The sequence below is a fragment of the Cupressus sempervirens genome, chromosome 4 (assembly GCF_028749045.1).
Source record: "Cupressus sempervirens isolate cs-2001-9-10 chromosome 4, ASM2874904v1, whole genome shotgun sequence".
NCBI classification, from domain to species: domain Eukaryota; kingdom Viridiplantae; phylum Streptophyta; class Pinopsida; order Cupressales; family Cupressaceae; genus Cupressus; species Cupressus sempervirens.
The window spans coordinates 130965539-130985505 of NC_143121.1; the positions used below are offsets into that span (position 1 = coordinate 130965539).

General features: G+C 33.7%; 3 non-coding genes and 1 pseudogene across 3 annotated transcripts; 2 read left to right on the forward strand and 2 right to left on the reverse strand.

Annotated features, from left to right (window-relative positions):
- The first annotated feature begins 1555 nt into the window (after positions 1-1555).
- LOC149560296 (O-fucosyltransferase 23-like) lies at positions 1556-2216 on the forward strand (annotated as a pseudogene).
- A 7025-nt stretch (positions 2217-9241) lies between these two features.
- TRNAV-CAC (transfer RNA valine (anticodon CAC)) lies at positions 9242-9315 on the reverse strand. The gene has a single exon. It is a non-coding gene; the product is annotated as a tRNA-Val (tRNA).
- Positions 9316-9459: 144 nt separating this feature from the next.
- TRNAG-UCC (transfer RNA glycine (anticodon UCC)) lies at positions 9460-9531 on the forward strand. The gene has a single exon. It is a non-coding gene; the product is annotated as a tRNA-Gly (tRNA).
- Positions 9532-9646: 115 nt separating this feature from the next.
- Positions 9647-9719, reverse strand: TRNAE-CUC (transfer RNA glutamic acid (anticodon CUC)). Its single transcript has one exon. It is a non-coding gene; the product is annotated as a tRNA-Glu (tRNA).
- Between the last annotated feature and the right edge of the window lie 10248 nt (positions 9720-19967).

A 19967-nucleotide genomic window follows, 5' to 3' on the forward strand; every position in this document is an offset into this window, starting at 1 on the left:
TAGAAACCATAAAGATTAAGGATGTTGTTGACATCTCATGTCCCAAATGGTCCGATCCCACCGACATTTTTTTATCTTGAAGGATTTTATGGCATGTTTAAGGATAAAACTAAGGCTAAGCCTTGTGCACATTTTATTTACTTTCTTGAAAATATAATTAGGAATGAATTTTCATTGCAAGAGCAGGAAGTTAGGAAAGAAAAATGGAAAGTGCACAGTAGAATTTGCTAGGAATAAGGTGTTTCAACCTTGGATAATTCCTATTCTTATTATTTTTTTTGTGAATGTATATTTTGAAAATAATGTAATTAAGTGTGAGTGTACTCCACTTGCACATGTCAGCATCTTGAATTGTGTGTAAGGAGATCATGACTGAAATAGTTATGATAGATTCCTATGACATGTATGAGCTATCTTTGGAAGATATGATGATGGGTGAAGATAGTAAGACATGTGGAAATTGATCATCAAGTATTGTACACTAGAGTCTCCATCTAGCATGTGGGGTTCGAGGCATCACCTTGAAAAAAAATTAGGTTCTTACTTTTTCAAAAAATGGTAAAACCCTAATATGGTTGTTCTTTAGAAGTTACCCTAAAAATGGAAAGCACATTATATAAGAACTTTTAGGGTTGTAGATAGGAGAGTGAAAAAAAGTGTATTGTTGGTTATTGCTGGATAAGTCTTTTGTGTCTTGAAAGAGCTTGCACTGCAAGTGTGTTGTAACCTTTGAGTTGAAGATAATACATTGTATAGGTTTTGGAGGGCTGAGGTTGTTTTACTGAAAGGTTTCTCCCCACTAGCATATCTTTGTGTTTATGTGTTATTATTTCTCTATCTATTGTTTGTATTCATGGTTGACTGCAATATTATTGTTTACATAATATTGAATCTGTAATTGTAAGGATTTAATAGGAATTTGCACAATACTTTCCTAAAGGGATTAGAGTAAGAAGTTGTCTCCACACTTGAGTTTCCTTATAGAATTCTTGAGTTTATTAATGCCTTGGATCATAAGTATGAGCCCCTAGCTAATATAAAATATTGGGGAGATAAAATTAATAAGCTTATTAGCCGATAGGCTTTTCTTCTGGAGTTGCCTCCAGCCTGGAATTGTCTCACACCTAAAGACTATTGTTGGTAAATGGTTTCTAACTCTAAGGAAGGCAAGAAGAGATATTGGGAGGCAACATGGATGTCTTGATATATTTTAATAGTAATATTTTGTCCAAGTATCAACAAAACCAAAATATTTATTAAACCTTTCCAGATACGTTTTGTGGTTTATAGATGCCTTGTTTTGTTGTTCTTTGTGATGCTTTCTAGAGTTATTCTACAAAATGTCAGGAGGTTTAATGGACATTAGTTTTTTCAATGGAGAATATGAAATGGCGCTCATGTCAGGTGCTTGAAGCAATAAATTTGTGGAGCTTTTGTAGATTATATCAAGGTCGAACAATTAGAAGATCGATCTGCTCAAGGTTGCTCTTACATGAGGAAACTGAATAGGAGACTTCTTGTGACTAGTCTTAATGCTTCTTTGTTTTGCAAGAACATGGATCTACTCCAACCACTTCTTCTCGACAAATTATTTTTGTTAGAACACTTCAATTCTTGTTATGCTTTTATTTTTTAATGTCTTCATTCGGTGGATGAATTATTGGTTGAGCATCAGAAATTGTGGCAACAATCAAGGCAATTCAAAATTTGACAAAACATGTGGTCCTACACATGAGAATTGAGAAGAATTGGATGATTCACTACAACTGGAAAATAGAGCAAAAATCAAAGGGAAAATTTTTAAGAATTTGTAGCAGCAAGTTAGAGATTATATTGAGGGTTTCAAAAATTCCTAGCTAGAGAAGCCCTCCATTATTTATTTGGCCATGGCAGATGATCTTTTGGAGGATAGGATTTTTCTATAAGGATGGACTGAGGGTTTGATGGCCTAAGGATAAGAAAAAGCTTAGAGTAATTTGATAAAGATTTCCATTGATTATGAAATGTGCCTACAAGCTGGCATTTTCTTCGAAAATATTTTTTCTACATTTTCTAGTCTGGTTTTGTTACAAAGAATTATGAGAAGAAAGAGGGAAAATGTTAATAATGGCTATAAAGATACATACACTTACGATTTAGAGGGCCTTGGATGAGAGCCTTAGAAATGGATGACTAACATGTCGGATCTGAGCTTGGAAGCTATTAGCTATGGATAACACATGATCTTTTCATTTAATAGTGGACGATTTTGGATTCCCCTACACATTTTTCGAGTTGTAATTTGAAAGGATATGCTTGCTATTTTACCTATACATAGTAGATACATGTGTATGTGTCAATCCTATTTTGATTTACAGTACATAGTAATTTAGTCCCTTTCGCCTCTGTATCATAATTTGTAATTGTGTCTTATTGTCTGTTGGAACACAGGTTCATTTGTCTCAATGTTGGAATTTTTTTATTTGACAGAGGTTTCAAACTTCCTTTTAGTCTTTTAATGCAGCCTATTGTGTTGTAATTGAGTTAATCTTTAGCTTGGTGAAGAAGATGAGGTTGGTCTATATGATTGTCTCATATGATTTTGGCATTTAATTGGGTATCAATGAAATCAATCAATTCTTCAAATTTGACCCAAGAGAAAGAAACTTGGTATCTTGAGTGATTTTCCTAATTGAATAAAAGCTCAAAATTTGTTGTGTTGAGGATCATAACAAATCAGCAGAAGACCAAAATGTGAGTGAATTTTGTGAGGTTTTTTTTTTTTTTGTAACATAAGACAATTGTATTATGTAGATTGATTGTAGAACCTTATTGCTTCTAGAAATCGTACGATTCTAAGCAACTTAAATTCAATTTTGTTCAAACATTTGACATTAGATTTATTTGGGCAAACTGTATATTGGATGTTGAAGAACTTAAAATAGCTATCACAAAGAGGGGAGCTTTAGTTAATGAGGAAACTTATTTGCTGCAAAGTTTTGAAATTGGATTAGATAGGCCTTTTACAATCTAATTTTTATAGGTATATGTGAGAATATAAGTTCTTTGTAAACTTTTTGTACTAAAACTTAATCATTCTAAGTGACTTAGAATCTTGTTGATAAATACATGTGAGACTTTGAGGGTGCAAAATAATAAGATAGTTAACACTTTTCTCAAAAAAGTTTACCTAAAATTTGGAAAAATAAAATTTGAAATATGTAGAAGGACTAGTCACAACATACAACAAAATCCAACAAAGTCCAATGTGAAAAATGATTAATAACAAAATTTGAGTTAGATATCATCAATAAGTTTTGATGGAGATATGTAAAAATAGTTATTATATAATAAATAATCAAATATTAATTTTTTAAACTAATGAAGGGTCTTATATCCAAAATTTGAATCATAATACATTAATAAAATTCATAAAATTTGAACAATACAACTCATTATAAATAATTTTACCACCCTTTTGTAGATATTTTGAAATCAATCTTCTTTTATATCAAACTAATTAGTTTTTTTTAAATTGATCTCAAATAAGTGATATTAGATTTCCACAATCCATGATAATGAAATCTAGTTTTTGGGTTCTATTGTGTAATAATTTTTTACTATCAATGTATCAGATCATACAAAATAATTCATCATCAGGATGCAATAGAACTAAGGAGACCTAACGATGGTTCCACACTATACACAAATCACAAGGCCTTAACCTAGGTAGAGATACAATTGATATAGGTAGAAGTGAACTTTAGACAAGACATCACCTTCAGAGCATTCTCCTGAGTCAAATCCATCCAAAGACTTCATATAGAGCCTTCTTTCTCTTTTGAACACTTTAGCAAGATGCAAAAAAAATCATACAATATTATTAGAAAGAAAGAAGAAGCATGTTTGCACTTAATGTTTCATACTACCTAGATTTATGAAGCTACTTCTATAAGAAATGCTATGTTGGAAATTTTAAAATTCTTCCTTTTTCATTTATTGATTTCCTTTTTTCACTTCCAGAGTAATCCATTTCTCTTATCTACAAATGGACATTTATTGAATTCAAAGAAGGTGCTAATGGACAAAGAAAATATATTATTCTATAAATTTTATAGTTCATACCAACTCTTGAATTGGAGGGTTGCAAGTTAAATAAAATATTAAGTTGTACCATTTACACAATTTTTTCATGTGTATATGCTCCATTCTATATAAAAAATTGATTTTATGCTATTAATTTTAAATTCTTCTTTGAATTACACAATCTCTACAATTTTACCTTTTTAATAATAAAAACTTAATCCTATGCTATCAATTATAAATCTTTCTTTTAATTATACAATATCTTCAATTTACCTTTTTAATAATACCTATCGGCATATCCCTTACACCTCCTTCTAGTGCAGGTGCTAGTGAATAAGTTTTTTGGGTTCATGCAAACCCTGAATGAGAAGAAGGCAATTTTGGTTCAAATCTATCCAGAATAGGTCATTGAGATTGAGAAGATATTGGTGAGAAAAGCTATTAAAAGCGTAGGTTAGTATACATTGCAAAGGGAAGTTTGATATGTTGTGGCAAAGAATGTAAACATACCACCTGTGCCTCTATACAAAAGACAATTTTCAGAAAGTCATCATTCTGCACCTATTGTTAAGAGGAAGAAGTTAGAATGGGGCTCCTCCTCTAAAGTTGAGGAGCATTCCCCCTCACAAACCCCCATTCACATTAATGATGAAGACTCCTTGAGGGAGAAACTAAAACAAATGGGAGGCCAAGGAGATATTGTAATAACTACAACAAAAGTGGAGGAAGGAGCACCTGTAGAACCTCCACACCACTCTTAGCCCTCATTGTCAAGGATTTCAAAGGGAAGGAAATTGATCCTATTGTGGAGCAAGCAACAAGGGAGTTTTTGAAGGATTAATATTTTGTCAAATCTAGGCCCTTCATCTATTTTTTGTGGAGAAACAACATTGAAAATTTTGACGCAAAGTGCAAGAAAAGAAAAGCTAAGCAACCTGTTAGACATGACCCAAAGATTGAAGAGGAGGTTAAGGCTAACCTTATAGAGTAATTCAGTCAAATAACCCCTACAGGGGGAAGACAATTTTTGAAAGACTCAAGAGTCCTGATACTACCAGAATGGGACATTGTTAATGCAATGATTTTTGATGAAATAAGGAAAGAGAAAGAGACCAAGTTTAGGATTGAAGATGAAGTGGTGCAAGCCCATAAAGGGGTCAAATATAGTGATGACCATAAAGCCTTAGTTATGTGGTCCATCCAAAAGAGAGACAAGACTAGGATCTATGAGGTCTCAAATTTTGAGCATACAAGTACTCTCATGGTGTATAGAGTTGAGGAAGTAGATAATGATATAGTAGCCCTGATGAATAGAGAGGTAGTGAATTTTGGTGTAGTAGTTGTTGCTAAAGATAAAAATAAATTCCTTGAACTCAATGAAAATTTTGAGAAGGTGTTGGAGGCTTATGATCAAAGGGGGAGAACAATCTACCAATTGGAGAATAAAATTGCAAACATGGAGAAATAGTTTGGGAAGAGAAAAGAAGGCACGCAATCTAGCCAGCTTAGAATTATAGTTGTTCCTCCCCTCATGCCACCTTTTAAAACTATTTCTATTGTGGAGATTCCAAGCACTCCTCAAATACCAAAATTTTATACAGCTAATGAGCTAAATGAGGAGAAGGCCAAAATATGGTTACTACATGTAGAATTAGGCATCCAACATGAAGATAGGATCAAAGATATAATTTTGTATCTAGTAGATAGGGTAGGTCAGCCCCTTTTCTACTTAGAATTGTGAAGGTTGGTAGAGATACAGAATGAATTGAATAATGATGAGACCACCTTGAGACTAATTTTGAATAAATGGATTAGTAGAGATGATGCACTTACAGGCCTATGTTTTTTGTCATTGATCACTCTGATGACCAAATAGAAAATCTTTTGATCAAGAAAATGATCTCCTAAATTTTGATCATAAGAGGGACTTGTTGCAAACAAGACTTAAAATTTGTCTCTCTAGATATCTCAACAAAAGTTTTGATCTCTTTCACCATGCACTGAAAAGCATGAGTAAAATAAAGGATAAAGAAGAATGGGCTAATGAATTGAAGGAATTAATGAGAATTAGGCTAAATAAAGTGGCGAATAAAGAAAATTGCATTTGGTTTGCAAGAAACACTGAGGAAGTTGTACAAGTGCAACTATTTTTTGATTCTTTCAAACAAGATTTTGTTGAAGTAAAGAAATTGGGGAGAGACATCTTGAAGAGAAAGAAAGAAATATTGAATTAAAATTGGCTAGATGACACACTTTTCAAAAAGTGGATGACAAATTACTCTCCAACAATGAAACTATTACAGATGGCATCCAAAGAAGGAGTTTTGGACAAGGCAACTATCACAGAAGAAATACATCTAGTTGATGAAGTAGTTCAAACAGATGATAAATAGACAAATAAACCAACTACAATAGTGAGTACAATCACCACAACTAATGCTCTTGTAGATAACCAACCAATTATAATAAATATCTAGATATCATAACATGGCACAATAGACAAAGAACTAGTGGCCCCACAACTTGAAGAACAACAAAAGGAACAAGATCAATAGTCAGGTGTAGTGGATGTACAAGAAATTGCTACAACAGAATTGGCCCCACCACAAAGTGGCCAATAAAGAAGTCATTCAATTACCAAAGCAAAAGATCGTCAACTTTGTCTCCTCTCATGCAAATTTTTGATTGTGACAGTTTTTTCTTTTTGTAAATATTTTGTTTTAAGGATAGTTGTTATTTTCCCTCTAAGCCTGAAGCTTTTTGCAACTCATACTATATAAGTGAGTTTCTTTTATTAATTATTATAATGCAACTTAGGTTAGATTCCTGTTATGTACTTCATTCATTCACTTTTGATAATAGCAATCTCTCTTTTTTCTCATAAAAAAAGTCTCAACTATTGATCTAGGAATTTTAGCCTCCATAGCTTTTGCTTCTCTTTCTATGACATGTGTTCACATGCATTGGGAGCTATAGGGTTGATCTTTCATCAACACAACAATAACGAATTAAGATATTTTTCAGAATCAAATAGGTGGTGAAAAAATGTGCCAAAAGTCACTGCATTGACTAGAACAAATAGGTAACTTATAATTTCATTTAATCACACAAAAGTTTATCAATTTCTTTTCTATATATTTTAGCTTAGAGTAAGGTTGTATTAATTGATTTAGCCAAACAATGAAAATATTAAAACATCATGTAACCTATTCCTAATTCTACCAACATGACCATAAAAGATCATAAATAAATGAAATTAATCAAACCAAAAAAGCCTTATCCTTTTTTTTGTCTTCCCTATTATCCTGTATTTCTCTCTAATAGATTTACGCACCTTACAATACGAATCAAAATATAGAACATTGAATGCAATTCCAAATTATAGCTCTTTAAATCTAGATTATGTAACATTACATTTATATTATGAATTAGAAATTATTTTTAATGATAAATATTTTTATATTAAAATTATTTTATTTTTAGATTATTTGAATATGAAATAATTTATAAAAATAGAATGAAGATTTTTTTATAACTTTTTTAAATTTATGACAAATACATGGTATATATTTGTGACATCAAGACACTAATTATAAATATCAAGGAGACACTTTATGAAAAGACATTTCTTCATCAAACTTCAAATTTCTAGGCTATGTCCTATGGGAGTGAATTATGTTTAACATGACAAGAACAAAGAAATCAAAAACTAATAATAGCATTTATTAACATGACAAGAACAAAAATAATAATAACTAATAATAACATTTAATAACATGATATGAACAAAAAAGTCAAAAACTAATAATAACATTTATTAACATGACAAGAATGAAAAAATAAAAAATTAATAAAAACATTTATTAACATGACAAGAACCAAAAATCAAAGCAAACCAATAAATAGTACTAGCCTTCTTGAACATGTGTAGCATTTGATGATGATATTCAAGAGGTTAATAGAAATCAATTTAGTAGTACTCATAATTAAAAAATATACTTAGGCTATGTTGACAAAATAAGAAACATTTTATCTAGGAATGATTACAAAATATAAGAAATGTGACATGCTTAATGTAGTGTTTCTCCATCTTGCTAGGTTGTGTTGAATTCTAAAAAAATAAGACAAAATACTTAACACAGTAAATTTATATATGTACTATAGAGCTATTTGCCTTGATTTTTTCTCTCATCTTCTAGAGTTATCTTGTAGGAGAAGAAGAATGATACATTGGGTATGCTAGTAAATATTGTGTAGAATACAATTTTATGCGAGTATGTGTGTGTAATTACTTCATATTAAATATTATTCAACAGTGATAATAATATAGATAGACAGATTGAATACGTTTCATGTGTGACCATTTTATCTGAGGAATGATTGCAAAATATAAGAAATGTTACATTTCTCCATCTTGCTAGGTTGTGTTGAATTCTAAAAAGGCAGACAAAATACTTCTAACACAATAAGTGTGGCTTTCTTTCAAGATTAAAATCGGAAGTATAGACTTGCTGTGGCTACTTGGAGCACATTGTAAGGATAAAACCATATTACAAGCACTCGAGGGGTTGGAAAACATGGGCAACTAAAATCATATTACAAGCGTGAAGAGCTTTCCGTAAATTGTACTTGGAATCCAATAGACAGAGCTTTATGAACGCGGTTGAATACAATGTAAATATGGCTTTACCCATTGGAGGCACTTTAAATGGAGGAGAGATTCGACGAGGGAGGTAGTAATAAAAAACAAGGAAAAAGTCAATGTGTTGGGGTGAGAGAGGCTCGAACTCTCGACCTCAGGATTACTCTAACCTCAGCTATGAGACCTACGCGCTAGACAACTGCGCCACCACCCCAACTTCTGTTTTCACGATAGATGTAGGTGGTGAAGGTACACGAACAAACGACCGGAAGCCTGAGGTGAATCCACGTATCAGAGCCTCGCCCAAGAGCAAAACAGGGAGGATGAACGGAAGCCTCAGCTGATTTCAACTTGAGTATATCAGAGCCAGGTTTCGATCCTGGGACCTGTGGGTTATGGGCCCACCACGCTTCCGCTGCGCCACTCTGATGTGCTGCTTTGGTATAGAAATGCGCAAATTGGCCGCCTAAGCAAAGAGATCGCAATCTGTTCATTTAGCATTGAGCAAAGAAAGAAAAGACAAGTAGTAAGGTTTGTCTGAGCCCAGGTTCGAACTGGGGACCTTTAGTGTGTGAGACTAACGTGATAACCAACTACACCACCCAGACCTCTGATTTTTATTTCGAGTGACCAATTGTGTTCTACGCAACAGAGAAATAGAGAGTCAATGCGAATGCAATACTCCAATTACACGCGAAACAGTGGGCACACCTCAGCGCACTTGTCTTGCACATCGGATCCACTCAGACCTAGCGTTTGTAGTCCAACGGTTAGGATAATTGCCTTCCAAGCAATAGACCCGGGTTCGACTCCCGGCAGACGCACTCAAATCGACTCTGTCTTCCATTTGGCAGTTGATGTCGTATGGTAGAAGAAGCAAAATAGTTCCATGATTTTGTCAAGGAAAATGGTATCCTCCTAGAGGGAACAGCAAATGAATTCCGTTGCCGGGACTTGAACCCGGGTCTCTCGGGTGAGAGCCGAGTATCCTAACCAACTAGACTACAACGGATTGTTTTTCTTTTCGACCGCTAAACAGATTACCAACACGAATTTTGAAGCTAATTCAAGATTTCTTTCTGCCCAATCTTTTTACTGCGAGCTATTCGTACGTGAATGGCACGTGGAAAAGAAACAGGGCAATAACTACAAAAGGAGAGGCTGTGTACATCAATTTTTACACAGGAAATAGGGCAAAAGCCATTACAATGCAAAAGACGAAACACCAAATGCAAATAAAGCGCAAATCACTAGTCATGATGACATAAACATCAAATCAAAATACCTTAGCAATAATCCAATACGGTTCCAAGTTTCAAGACAAACTAGTCATTATTCCTTTCTAAAATAAAAACATAGAAATAAATCAAGAATGAAAGAAGAAGAGCATTAGACATAAAGCAAGAATGAAAGGAGAGGATATAAAAGAGTCAAGTAGACATATGTTGGGAAATCTCTTTAGGAAAAATTGGGAATATATTATCTCTATTAAAATTTCATATATGATGCATCGTAACTTCGACACAATGTATAACCCATTTTGTAGATTTGTAGAAGATTTCACGCGCTAAATTATGTTATGGAATATATCATAGAATCTACCATAAGAAACTCCCACAAATTATTATGTTATAAGATGTTCTCACATACAATTATGATATTAGACAATCTTACCTATTACACACATTAAAAAGTATTTTATATGTGACCTAAATTTCCACCTTAGAGTGAGACACCACTTTCTTACAAAAGGATAATATAATTGATAGATATGTCTTAAAAAGATTTTGAGCACTAGGATTTTTAAGGTTTACAGTACCCCCATCCCAATATTCTCATGCTTGTTGCATACCTTTCAATATAAAAATAAGACACTAAACAAATCATTAACATTTCTACCTAGAGTATAAGCATTTTGCCCTTGTAATGATAGTCATTATCTAAGAAGTTTGAACCACTAATGCTTTGCATATTTAAATTTTAATGAATCAATATTTTAAATCTCATTTTTTTCTATCCAAAGATTCCATTAGATTCATCCAACTTTTGATATTAGTCAAGTTTGAATTGTAGGTAATGCAATAAGGCTTTTATAAAACAACATGTTGATTCAAGGATTCACATAGTGATACTAATAAGGGTTCAGGTATTGCAACATGGCTTTTACAATAATATCTTCAGTTTAAGAATATAAAGGTAGGACCATAGATACCTATTCCATCTCTTATATATGGCGCCCTATTCAAATGGTTATATAAAAGCATTGTAAAGTGGCCTTTGGGCCTATTATCGAACCAAAAAAAAGATTTTACTAAAAGAAAGAAGTAATAAAAGAAAAATATTAAAAAATTCTATGATTATAAAACTATAAAAAGGAACACCTTTTTGTGAAATTATTATCAAATTTTGCTATGAAATAGTGAAATCAACCATACGGATGTTTAAACATGCTATTGAATATGAAAAATGTCTCTATTAGAAAAATTAGATGCCTAGGTCTTATGTTCATCACCTAATCATATATTAAAGCTATTTAGGTGAAGTGCATTTTAAATAAATCAAGCATGTTGTATAACATGACTACATTATAAACCATGCTTACATTATATAATGTGCTCATATTGTGTAATGAAGTGTAGTGCCTACCCCTAGTTTACATTTCTGTTATCATTGCCGAACTCTTTTAGGCCAGTTTTATGCTTGATTATTAGTAGTATTGTTTTGAGATTATCCGATATTGTTTTACATTCAGTTGATTATATGATGAGATTACTTGGTACTCTATACTTCATGTATGCATGATGATTATTACAGTAATTTTAGTTATGAATGACGATTAGTTAGATGGATTATCATATGTGTTTTTTTATGGATACTTACCCCATACTGCATGTGTATGTTTTCTTTATGTATGGCGTTTCTAATGTGGTTAAAGAAGGGAGTCATAGTCACCTGCTAGTCAGGATCTACACGATGCACAACTTCCTGTCATTGCCTGTTTAGTTTAGAATATTGTGTTTGTACATAAGTGATTTTTATGCAGGTTGTAGGTACCGAGTATCGACTTTCCTGAATTGCTAGGATGAGTGTACCCTATCTATAGTGCCTCTCCCATTTGACTTTTGTAAGTCGCCCTGATGGATGCACCCTTCCTGATCTTTTGTTGTGATGGGATCATGATTGTGACCCTAAGTGGTCTACACCGTTGAGGTGTTTGGATTTATGTTTCTGTATCAGTTGCTTTGATTATGCTTTTGACTGATCATTAAGATTATGATGTGATTTTTGCTTCACTGGGGTTTGTGCCAGTGGTTACCAAGATCGATGTGGTATCATGAGGTTGTTTCGTGATTACCTTGAGATGTGTGCAGAGATTGCACTATGTTCTTTTACCATGCTACATTGGACTAGGTTCCTGTAGCAGTGGTTAGTCATGTTTATAACTGTGTTTGCTTATGTGTTTTAAATGCCTTTTTAATGCAGAGTAATCAATCTTTATTAAATGCATTAATGATTAGAAATGGATTGTCCATGTTGATTTATTTGGTTATGTGCTGCAGGCATTTACCTTGTTATATTTCTGATTAGAGAGATATTTGTTACTCATGTTATGTTTACATTTGAGAGGACCCGAGGGTCAGATGCTACACTTTGATTCCAGTATCATGGATTTTAGACTACTATGTTGTTCAGTTAATCAGATTGCATGATGATGCCATTTTGAGATGACAGTGTGTTTTATGATGTTATCTGGTTATCTGGGATTTGGACATATCTCTTATTATGTTATGTGATGGATTTAATGCTATGGTTATTTACTTCATTCCTGCATTGTTATGCTTTATGCGAACGTGAGTGATGTAAATAGATTATTTTAATCTAATTAAATAAATGGTTAAATTAGGTGATTTAACGCATTATTGCTTCGGCTATGTTATTATATGCAATTGCACTTGATCGTGTTGTTTAGTGTGCAGGATTTATATCCCTGGCAGTGGCACATGGAGTTAGTGATTCAACCGTTCATATTTTACCAATGTCGTCCTTGTATGGTCGACGTATCCTTAATTAAATGTTTAATTCAAACCTTTCGATGATTATTAAATCTGAACTCATTTGCATTATGTGATTAGACCAGTAAGCGTGTCTGTGCATTTAGAGGTTCGCATTGTCGCGAAAGTTGTTTAGGTGATTTCTGTGTTTTTGAGTTTTTGAGCTTTTTAATTGATTTGTTTTAATTTCTAGCAGCTTTGCCATAGATGAATTCCTATTTATAGGAATAGCCTATTTTTGTTTGGGTCGATTCGGGGTTTAACTAGATTCGCTGGTTATTTGCCCTAATCGATTATTCACTCGAAAAGTGAATAAGTATCCAAAGAGGAATTTAATTCCTCACTTCTCACTTTCAAATTGGAAAGTTGGAGAGTAAAACCCAAAAATCCTCTTCATGAGGATTTACTATTTTGTTCGTTGTGGGAGCTACGGGCATGGGATCGTCGTAAGGTCGGGCTCGTTGGATCCAGCTCGGGGAAACCTTGGATTGCCGTGATTTTCAGCTACTTTTGCGAGATATTTATTTTATTGTTCAGATTCTCGTTTTGCCCTTTTGGCTGTGAGGTAGGGCTTTCCCGTTTTATTGTTTCTGCTCCGTTTCAGCTTCTATTTTTGGTAGCCATTTGTTTGGAGGCTGAGAACTAGTGTTCCCCTCCGTTTTTGTATGTTAGTTCTACCCAGTTGGGTAGGTATGAACATTTCCCTTTTTTTTGGGATGAGGGTTTGGGATTTTACGTTGTTATGCTGGCTGTTTTTGCACACGATGTTCGATTCCATTTATTTTTGGATTTTTGGGGTTTTTGAACCCAAATTCCAAATGGGTTTTAATTTTGAAGTTTTTCCAAAATTTGGGATTTTTACCTCGTTTTGTGTGCTGCCCTGTTTTCTCGAGTTTTCTTGGCACAATGTGGGTCGTGGACTTGGATGATTCGTTTGGATATCAGTCAGACCACTTTTTCACTTTTATGTTACATTGGGATGCGTGTTGCATCCGTACTCCCGACATTGTGTTCGGTTGAGTGATTTTATACTTGTTGTTATTGTTTCTTTTAGACCTTTGCTTTTGTTCGTGAATGCTAGGATCCGTGTAGAATTCATACTCTCGGATTGAGGCCAGTTGAGTGAGTTCATGATGTCTAGTCTTGTTGCATCATTGGGATTCGTGTGGAATCCATACTCTCGGATTGAGGCCAATTGAGTGATTTAATGATGTATGGTTTTATCGATTTTGGGATTCGTGTAGAATCTGTCCTTCCTATGTTTCTTTTAGTTGGGTGTTTTCTTTGCATTGGGTTCTCATTCCTGTCCTTGTGTTATGATCTTCGTGATGGTGGTGTGCCACACACGAGTACGTGCGCGTACATTTTTTGGGTGACTTGCGAGGCTCGATCTTCCGTGGACTTGCCGGAAGTTATGATCATTGGGGTTGGGATGGGAGTATGCATGCCCACGGGCACTTGTTGTAGGATGAGCATGGGTAGGGTAGGGTAGCATTTGGAGGGGACTTCTATCTCGTAGCTCGGCGTTCATGGTGTCAGAGGTTGATGGAGGATAAGAAGTTTAAAGCAAGTGATAACTAAATAAAATGTGTGATTGTTAATAAAACTTAAGATAAGTAAAATGTGTGAGCACCCGATTAAGTTCGAGGACACAATGTGTGAGCACTCTTTTAAGTTTGAGGACACACGATATGAGCTTGGGCTTTTTGATGCCAAGCGACTCTCCAGGATGTTAGCCCCTAGTAGCCTATTGAGTGTCTGACCAGGACCTTTACTCCTTGCATTGTCTTAGGTTCTTGGTTCAGCCATCATACTGTCTGGCTTGAGTGTTAGCCTTGGATGTTGTGCTTTATGTGTGTTTGTGGTTGGATCATTATCTCCATCAGCACGACGGGTGTAGACCTACGGGTGCCACGTGGTTGGGAGGTGTAGCTACCTTCACCACTGCTAGGGATCGGTGTACAGAGACGATCTTTTGTCCTAGTGCGACCATTGTTGGATGTCTTCACTTGGTACTTTGGGTTCCGGAGTATGCTTTCTTGTGATTTATGATTTCATTGGGATGCTTGTATATCATGTTTAGATGATGTTATTTTATTTGGCGAATTCCCTTATTATGATGTTTAGCATATGATTAGATGATGTGATTTTCTTTAGTAGTATATATGTTGCTTACTGCTGTTTAGCATGTGATAGGTGATGTTATCTACTGTAGGATTATCTTATGTGTTATCACTAGCATGTTAGATTTCCTTATGCTTTTAGTGTTGCATGTTTTAGTAGTGACGTCCCTATTACGACAGTACCGACGATCTGGTTGGTGGCTTGGGATGTTACGCGCGGGGGATGGCTAGGATCCATGATGGTCTTATGATGCTATTGACGGTTGGGAGGAACCGCGCACTTAGTTTGGTTGTTTTGTTCCTGAGATGTATTTCTGTACATTGCGATGTTACTTTTGTTCTCTGCGATGTTTAATTCAATGTGTTCTTTGCTGTTGTAGTTTAGATGGTTAGATGTTCTCCTTTTTGTGTTATTTTTGCACTCGAGTGTTCATTCCTTGAGCCTTCGTGGATCCGGTACTCCCTGGTGTGGAGGTTCTTTTGTCAGTTTTTCCTCATTTTTGAGTTCTGAAAGTATTTTTTTACTTTCTATGAGCGATATTTGTTCAGCATTGTGCGACACTGATAAAGTATCGCACACCCATAGAAAGAATGTCATACGATACTATAAAGTGTCGCACGCATTACTGGAGAAGTGTCGTATGACACTGGAAGAGTGTCGTACGGCTTTATGAGAAATGTCGCGCGATACTTTTCTAGTATCGCATGCCTTCTTGAGAAGTGTCGCATGCAGTAAGGGAGAAGTGTCGCCCTCCCTTAGTGAAAAGTGTCGCATGCCTTTTGGTTAAAACCTACGCGTGCCAATAGCGGGCACTTTTTGTAGTGTTCTGATCTTTTTGAGAGTTGATCTAGATACCCTTTTGGGCGTTCTTCAAGCCTATGTTGTTGCATTTCGAATTCAGGAGGTTTCTTTTGAAATTCAATTTTTGGGTTTCTGTTGTAGTCCTTCGAGGTTTAAAATATATCATTTAAGTATAAGTTGACGTATATTTAATTCCTTATAAGTCAACTTATACGTCAACTTATAAGGAATTAAATATATGTCAACTTATACTTAAGATATATTTAATATATGCAACAAATCGTTTGAGATAGGTTTCAGACCTCTCGGAGTTAAGTTATGGATTCTAAGAAATTTTAGGGCTTCAAAAATCCAGACTTAGCCAATTTTTAGGGCTTCAGAAATCCAGACTTAGCCAATTTTCAGGGCTTCAGGATTTCAGGCTTAGCCAGATTTCAAGTTTCTGCATTATACCCCAGCTTGGTGTTTTGCTGATGAGTGGTTGTTTCTTGTGCCCTCATCATGTGCGTTGTCGTTGTTGGCTTTGTTTGTGTGTGTCAATTTGGTAGTGGTGTTTGAAGATTCGTTGGTTGTCGGGATTGTGTTGAAGTCTTCCGTTGCGATCTTTGTGATCCCTGTATGATGTTGTCTTGTGCATTCATACTTGTAAAAAAAAAAATATCTTGGCTTGATTTGAATCCTTGTTTCCAAGGATCTCCAGGTGGGGCATTACACTATCACATTACCTCAATGGTAAGAGAGGGGAGATAAATTCTTAAGTCCAAATCCCAAACCTTTAAGCCATTTGTCCTAGATAATTAGGACAAGTAGTTGAATTGAGTACCCTCTGAATGCATCAATGACATTAGTTTGTGATTATAACCCTTTAGTTTGATTTTGTATGTGTTTTTCTATGATGGATTTTCGTATTTTGTTTTATGAGTCCTTGGTGATTTTTCTATTAATTAAGTCAAATTAAAAGATTGAATTAATGATTTAATTTAATGCAATGTTATTATGATATTTTAATATTTAATTATATTTAATTAATTAGAAAATTATTATGATATTTTAAATTAATTAAATAAAAAGAATTAAATTTAAAGATAAAAGTTTAATTTTAGAATGTGATAATATTTATTTAATTTAATAGTAATATATTTAGAGTTTATTTTTAAATAAATGCTAAATTTTATTATTATATTTTATCAATTAAATGTTTGAAAATAAATTATGAATTGGAAAAAGAAATTAATTTATTAAAAGTTTTTAGATTGCATGATGTATGCATGAGATTAAAATATAAAAAATTGATTAAAAAGATAAAACAAGTGAATTTAATAAAGATATTTTAATTGCATAAAGTGTGCATGAGTTTAAAATTTAATAAATTAATTGAAAAAGGGGTCAAGTAAAAATTGAAAAAAGTTATTTAATAATGCAATTAACGTGCATGGAAAAGATAAAGAAAAGATTGAGAAAAGTTAATAAAGAATTAGGGTCTGGTGAGTTAGAGTTCTCTCAAGTGAACGCACAATTAGTGCCCTAATTTTAGGGGGTTCATTTTCGAAGGACCACAATTTCTGGAAGAGGAAGGAATTTTCAAAAAGGCGAAGGTTCTGGGAGGAGGGATTTCTCTTTAATCTTCCTAGGCATAGCGATTAGCATCAGTGTCTAGGTAGACGCTTGTGTTTATTTGCTTGATTTATTATGCTCTTCTTTACCTGTCTTCGTCTTGACTGTGGATTGATTGTTTGTGTTTTACTGTAACAAAACTTTCAATCTTTTAATCTGAAATTTCTTATATGCATGTTGTTTTTGTCTGTATATGAGAGGATCAAAACATTAGAGCAATCCTCCATTCGTAGAATTAAGACTGAGAAATTAAATCTAGGTAGGGTTTTGAAAGAAAAGAAAATTCTAAAATGGGAAATTTGAATGGTTGATGGTAATTCTTCTATCAAACTATATTTGCAAATGATATTTAAAAAAATAAAAAAATAATTTTTTTTTTAATTAATTATTATGGGGGTGGGGTGGGGGGTGTTGTTGATAAATTGTTTGTTTATAAAAAAATTATTTATTTTTTTAAATAATAATTTAAAAACAAAAAAAATTAATGACGTGGGGGTGGGGCTTTATTTCTCCACACCCAAAAATCTCACCCACCATCGTTTAAACTTGTGTACGCAGGTGGTACTGCAGCCTGCGGTAGTAGAAACACCTGGGGCGGCCAGTATTAAAGGGTCGGCGGGTCCTTTTAAAACAAAACACACATAGTATTGTAGTTTTTTTTTAAGTTTTAATTTTTATTAATAATTTTTATAAATAAGTTTTATTTAACATTAAATTTAATTATTAATAAATTATGAATTATATTTAAATTTAGTTAATTTTTAATTAATGAATTTTATTAATATTTATTATTTTATAAATAATTAATAAAAATATTTTATATGATTATTAGTAAATTAAATGTAAATTTAATTAAGATTAATTAATAATGGAAGGCATTCAATTAGGTTTGAATTTATTTAATTATTATAATACTGATTTTGATAAAATCATAGATTATTGTATTTGATAATTAACAAGTGTTAATTATAATAATTTAAATAAATAATTACTTTTGGAATATTTAAGGAAATTGATTTAAAATCAAATAGGGGTAATTATGAAGCCATTTAAATATAAGAATGGGTTAATTGTAAGGGTTAATTGTGAAACTTATTTACTTGAAAAACATATTAAACTGGAAACAAACCTTACTATTTAACTCAACTATGCGTTTTCAAACTCAAACCAAACTATAAGACTATTTTGTTTACTATGTGTTGTCTATGCTTTGGGGTTTTGGGGTTGACCTAGGTTTGACCAATCTTAGGATGTTACTAGAGGCTTGGGGGTTATGTGATTGTGATGCTACGCTGATTTGATCTTGATCTTTTTAACTCAACCATGGTAATGTGTGTAGTATGCTCAATGAGATATTTGATGCATTGATTGTATTTGCTTTCCAGTGTTCTTGTGTGATACTGAGGTGAATGTATGACCTACTTGATTTAACCATTTTTGAGTCCTCAATCAGTTATATTTGAATTGCTTTCTAGTCACTTTGATAGGACTATGGTGTTTGGTTTCTTTGTTCTTGGTGATGTTATGTTATGACATGTTTGACTTAACCATTATGAGTCTTTGATTAGTATTATTTTTGGGATGCTTTCCAGTTACTCGTAGAGAATTGATGTGATTATTATGATTATATTTTGATGCTTTCTAGTCACTTATATAGGACTGATGTGATTTTATATGATCATTTGATTTGTACTTTAATGAGCCTAGGGTATGTAATCTATATATAGTGTCAGGAAGTAGCTTGCAATGGGGGTCAGGGCCCTAAGTGGTTCCTTGGGTAACCCATTGTAAGTTGTTTAATAAATGAAAAAATTACACTAAATGGGAATAAAATGAACCTAATAAGAGTCTTTGTATGTTCTCACCCATGCCTCGACTGCTAGTATAGACTAGGATGGGAGTAGAGAGAACGCTTGGTTGCAACCTTGCATCCGTAGTATGCCTTGTCAGTATGAGAGGATACTAGTGGCCACATAGGGATCACTAGGGGGTCAGGGTCCTAAGAGATTCCTAGGGTAACTCTAGCATGATTCGTGTGATGACACTTGCCTGCTTACATAGTAGGTTTCCTAGGTGTCTTGTGTGCCTCTGGCTCTAGATGTCGATCTATTTTGGAACATTTGAGTTAGTTTGCTTTTAGGATTTCCTAGACTTAGAGAGTAATTTTGATATGTGGTTTGATATCCTGTTTGGGACTTGAGATTATCTCCTCAGCATGGTGGGAGTAGTCCATTTAGGTTCCACACAATTAGGTGGTAGTGCTTTTTACTCTTACCATTGAGATCCATCCATAGTCATCGTGGCTGGAGCTTCCTTGTCTGCATTTCCTTTCATTCTATCTTTTTATCATTATGATGGATGGTTGTATCTTACGATGGATGTTTATATCTTTTGTGATTGATGGTTTTATTTATTGTATTTCACTTCGTATCATGGATCTGAGGAGGATGATGTATTTCTATTTCTACACGTGTATATTCTTTTAGCCTTTCATACCTTGTGACATGTACAATGGATGATTGAGCATTCTAAATTTTATTTGCCAGGAGGCATTCAGAACAAATGTATATTATGGACTTTGGACTTTTAATTATTCTTTTATATGGATGTGGTAGTTTTTAGAGTTAGTATTAGTTAAATTTAAATGTGACTCAACGTCTTGGGATCCT